Source organism: Octodon degus, unplaced genomic scaffold (genome assembly GCF_000260255.1).
Source record: "Octodon degus isolate 3935 unplaced genomic scaffold, OctDeg1.0 scaffold00134, whole genome shotgun sequence".
NCBI lineage: Eukaryota > Metazoa > Chordata > Mammalia > Rodentia > Octodontidae > Octodon > Octodon degus.
The window spans coordinates 3751321-3756951 of NW_004524710.1; the positions used below are offsets into that span (position 1 = coordinate 3751321).

A 5631-nucleotide genomic window follows, 5' to 3' on the forward strand; every position below is an offset into this window, starting at 1 on the left:
TTTTTTTTTTTTTTGGTTGGGTTCTTCTCTGGTTTTGGCATCACAGTAATACTTGCCTTCCTGAATGAGTTTGGGAGAATTGCTTCCCTTTCAATTTCATTGAAGAGTTTGAGAAGAATTGACATTATGTCCTCCCTAAATTTCTTGCAGAATTCATCTTTGAACCCATCAGAACCTGGGATTTTTATAGTGGGCATTTTTAAATTACATTTTCAATTTCATTGTCTAATATTGGGTTATTCAGAATTTTTATATCTTCTTGACTTAGCTTTAGGACTCTGTTCATTTCTTCTGTATTTTCCATTCTGTGGAAGTAAAGATTTTTGAAATAAGTACTGATAATCTTCTAAATTTCTACAAGGTCCGTAGTGATTTTACCCTTCACATCATTCCTCACTGCATAATTTGAACTCATTCTTTCCTTTTTTAAAATGAGGTTGACTAGGGGTGTATCAATTTTATTTGTTCTTTAAAAGACCCAACTCTTTGATTCACTAATTGTTTGTATTGTTTTCTTCATTTCCACTGCATTCATTTCTGCTCTGATCTTTATAATTTCCTGCCTTCTTTGGACTTTGGACTTGACTTGCTTTTATTTTTCTAGGAGTTTGAGGTGCAGCATAAGATTGTTCATTTGGGCTAATTCTGTTTTTCTGATGTGAGAATTTATCACTATGTATTTCCCTCTTAAGACAGCTTTCATTGCATCCCACAGGCTCCAGTAAGTTGTATCTGCATTTTCACTAGACTGTAAATATTGTTTAATTTTTTTCTTTAATTTCATCTGTGACCCATCAAATATTCATGAGGGTATTACTTAATTTCCATGTGTTTATAGAGTTTTTGCTGTTTCTTTTGTCAATAATTTCCAGTTTCATTGCACTATGGTCAGATAATATGCATGGCATAATTTTAATTTCTTTAGATTTACTTAAGCATGTTCTATGTGCTAGCACATGATCTATTTTGGAGAATGCCACATGTACAGCTCAGAAGAATGTGTATTCTGGTGGTGTTGGGTGGAACACTCTGTAAAGATCTATAAGTCCATTTCTTCACAAGTTTGGTTTAGTTCTGTTATATCTTTCCTCATTTTTTGCATGGTTGGTCTATGTATGTGTCAATAGATTGTTAAAGGCCCTCAGTACAATTATGTTATTGCTTATTAGATGTTTCATCTGTTAACATTTGTCTCATGTAGTTGGGTGCTTCTATATTGGATAGAATATCCAATAATTGTTATCTCTTCCTCTTGCACTCTTCCACTAACAAGTATGTAGTGACCTTTTTTATCTCTTTTAACCACACTTGCTTTGAAGTTGACATTGTCAGCAACCAGAATAGTTGCCTTTGCTTTTTTCTGGGTTTCTGTTGCATGGAGTATTGTTTTCCATCCTTTGATGTTCAGTCTATTAATTTCTTTTTGAGCTAAATGTGTTTCTTGTATGCAGCATATTGGTAGATTTTGTTTCTTGATCTACTCTGTCAGTCTGATTCTTTTGATTGAAGAATTGAGGCCATTGACATTCATAGTTAGAACTGATACAGATTGGTTTATCTTTGTCATGTTGTTTTCCTACTGTGGGATCCTACATTTTTCCTTGGTTTAGTCACTTGCTCTGCTTGATAGTTCTCTTCTGTTATTGTGGAAGTTGTGGTCATCTTTGTCTCTTTCTAAAATATTTGTCAGTACTCTTTGTAGGGTTGGTTTGGCTGTCATTAATTTTTTCTGTTGTTCTTTGTCATGGAAGTATCTAATCTCTCCATTAAATGTGATAGATAGTTTTGCAGGATACATCAATCTTCATTGAAAGTTGTTTTCTAAGGAGCTGGGGAGATGGTTCAGTAGAATAAGCACTTCCCTGGCAAGTGCAAGGGCCTGAGTTCAATCCTCAGTTCAAAAAAAAAAGTTTCTTTCAGGACTTCAAATATCTCATGCCAAGTTCTTCTTGATTTGATGGTCTGTGTTGAGAAATCTGCTGTGATTCTGATGGGTTTTCTATTATAAGTGACCTGTTTCTTCTCTCTAACAGCTTTTAATATTCTGTTCTTTTGTTCAATTTCTGGGATCTTGATTATTATGTGTCTGGGTGAAAATTTATTTTGATTATGGCTAGCAGGAATTCTATATGCTTCAGTTATGTATGTCAAATTATTTTTTTATGCTTGTGAAATTTTCTGCTACTACTTCTGCAAACACTCTTTTTATGTCGTTTGTATTATCTCCAACTGTTTCCTTGAACCTATTAGTCCTATATTGTTTTCCTTTGCAGCTGTTGTTATTTCTTGGTTTCTTGTTATTTTTGAGAGGTGTTTCCTTTTGTGTCCACTGGCTGCCGTGTTATCTTTTTTTTCCTTCAAAAAAACCACTGTTTTTATTTATACAGAGTCCTACCCACATGGGTGGCAGGAGTGGAGAGGTTCTTCTTTCAATCCAAGGGTCTCTGTGATATTGGTCTGTTAGCAAACACACAGTCAAGTGGCTTCACGGATTTAGTAAACTAATGACAATGTTTAGTCTCTTTCTGCTAGAGCAACAAGGTGGGTGTCAATCTCTGCTTCCATAAGAATCCTGAATTTAGGATTGTCAACTGTAAGTACTTCGACTTCTATTTCTGAAGATTTGAAATCAATTGAAAGGACGGTAGACAGGCATGTAATTGCAGTTTCCACTGTCTGTTCAAATGTCCAATTGAACTTCTTCTTCACTTTTTTTTTTCAAGGAAACTGGTTGACTCAGTTTGTTTCATACCTGCTGCAGTGGCTTTAAACCCACAGTAGTAGCCTGCACGGTCACACTTGTATACCTGGGGGCCTTGCTCCATGTCGATACCAATTAAAATCATACAACAACAAAATGGCTTCATTTCAGCATTCTATGTGTAAACCTGAGACATATCAGCAATTCTTTTACACAGCATATCCACAAGAATCTCATATCCATACTGGTATTTCCAATTAGCTGCCTCATACCATGCCCTCTGCACCTGGGATCTGCTGTCGGCTGTCATTCCAGTCATCACACAGCCAATGTTTTCAGTGATCTTGAATAAGTGAGTCACCGTACTGGAATCCAATAATTTATCAGGTACTCACTTCCGTGTGACAAATACTGCACAGTATTTTCCTCTGACAGCTACCAATGTAAGGCCACCCTAGTTAATAGCCTTAAAAGCATATTCTAATTGGTAGAGCTGACCCTCAAGTGAAAAAAAAGGTAATGTGGTGGTCAAACCCAGTGCTGGACCCATGGGACATGTTGGTGTACCCACTACTTTAAGCACTCTTTGGGTCCCTAGACTCCTGCACTAGTGCCATGCTATCTTCAAGGTCTGAAATTCTATCTTCTGTTTCATTCAAATGGTTTTGCCAGCTTTCAGTGGAATACTTAATGTCCTAGATATCTGTTTGGATCTGTTTCATGCATTCTAATTCTTTCTTATATTGTTCATTCAGTGTTTCCATCATTTTCCTATTCCTTTCTAATTTTTAAAAATCTCTGTCTTCCTTAGATGTATCAAGCAATTCTTTCATGATTGTTGTCATTTCCTTTTTTTACTTGAGAGATTGTTTGGGATCTGATATCCTCCATGTCCTGATGGAGTTACTTCTTTTTTCTTTTTTATGTATTTAGATACAGGGTCTCACTGCTCAGCTAGGACTCATAATGTTCCTCATGTTTTCAGCCTCACTAGCACTGGGATTATAGGCTTGTGCCACCTTGCCAGGTCTTAGTGGCTGGCTAGGCATGCTCAGGTTTGGGGCTGGCATGGCATGCGGTGCTGGGGATCAAACCCTGGTCCCTGCACTTGCGTAAGTACATGCTTAGTCCACTGAGTTATCTCACTGGCCTGGAGTTATTTCTTTATTTCAGTTGTTATCATCTCAGAAATTTCAGGTGTGTAAGTTTCAAGTTCTTCTATGACCTTGTCTCCTGGACTTGTTTTGGGTGGGCTAGAGGTCTGAGATTTCCTTTTGCTCTATCCTTTTATCATTTTTTGCAATGATAGTAGATGGACAGAGTACAGGTCAGCAAGGCTCACAGGATAGTGCTAGAGCCACATAAGCTCACCAAAGCTCCTGATGTGTGGGGTTCAATGTGGTTTATACCTAATTAAGGAGAGGGAGGCAAGGCATCAAGAAGGACCCAATGTTGATGAGCACAGGCTGAGGTTGTGCCAGGCTCTCTTGATGGTGGATTGGCGCAGAGTAGTGCTCCCCAAGGCTCTTGCGGGTCCTTGTGGTAGTCATGTATCCCTGGGGGGTCCTCAGGTTGAGGATGGACAGCCAGGCTCAGTGCAGCTCCAGCAGGAAGGCTGGGGAGGAGGGGGCCTGCCTACTATGTCTCTCTGGCAGTCTTCAGGGCAAGGAGGGGCAGTCCAGACTTTGTGGAGCTCTGGTGGAATGCTATAGTGGTTACTTTTATCTGGTATTTCATGTCTAGCTTTAAGGACACAGATTACAACCTCAGGTGTCACTAGGCAGCACAAAAAAAGACAAAGTTTCAAAATTTTGGGTAGAAATCTGGGGGTAGAGGGGTGGTGGGGACACATTTTAGATCTAAACCATGATACTAGTGCTTCAACATGTAGCCTTGCACATGAACTTTGGATAATATTCTCATTTTCCTTAGAATATTTTCCTTTTATTTAATTTTTTTCCTTTTTTAAAAATTAATTTCATTGAGAAAAAATGGCAATGAGGCAGTTTCAAAACAGGTTAGTAGGAAAGTTGCAATAATTAATACATTGCATATTGTTGTCTTCATAGTAGTTATTCATAGTACAAGATGCAGTCATGATATCTTGTCTAAACACTATTAGTACAAATCTTTCTTCTCATTGAACTAAGAGAAAGTAACTGCATATCTATCCTAACTATTATCTGTCTATTTTTTTCCACTTCAAAATAGTCCTTTGGCTCATCCCTGGAGCTCCTAGTCACTTCTGTCCTGCTTGGATTCCTGGAGCCCTGTCGCTGTCACCTGAGTCTGCACCTGGCCTGACATGTGAGTGAGATGACCCAGGGCCCACCGGATCCTGAACTGACCCAGAGCGCAGGCCCGGTGTGAGAATGAGACTGCCTGGGGCCCACTGGATCCTCATTTGACCCAAAGTGCAAGCCCAGGGCAGAAACCTCCAGCAGTACTCTCTGCAAAGAGGCTAGAGGCAAGACCCACCTGGCTGATTCAGGAGCAGAACATCTTGCCAGAGTGACAAATAGGGCTCAACTCTAATGGCTGCAACAGAAAGAAGTAGAGCACAGCAGCCAGATCCAAGCAACACCCACCTGGAGGAATCTGAACTTTGTAGATCTGGACCTGGTGCTGAGGTAATAACTCTATGTAAGCTCTACACCAAAGGTCAGAAAACAGTGGTATACAAAATGACAAAGAGAAGGAACAAAATGCATTCTCAGGCCCCGAGTCCACCTAGTACAAATGTAGAAGACACTAGCATTGAGCAAACTGGAAATCACACACTGGATATCTCTGAAATAATAGTGTCGACAGTAAAGAAACAACTGCAGAAAGGTATAGAAGAAATCAGATCAGAAATAATTTCGGAACTAAAAAATGTAGTGATAACTACAATCAAAGAAGTACTAAGTGCTTCTAAAGAATACACTGAT

General features: G+C 39.0%; 1 pseudogene; it reads right to left on the reverse strand.

The window, feature by feature from the left end:
* Window positions 1–2514: 2514 nt before the first annotated feature.
* On the reverse strand, window positions 2515–3258 carry LOC101590136 (annotated as a pseudogene).
* Window positions 3259–5631: the final 2373 nt, after the last annotated feature.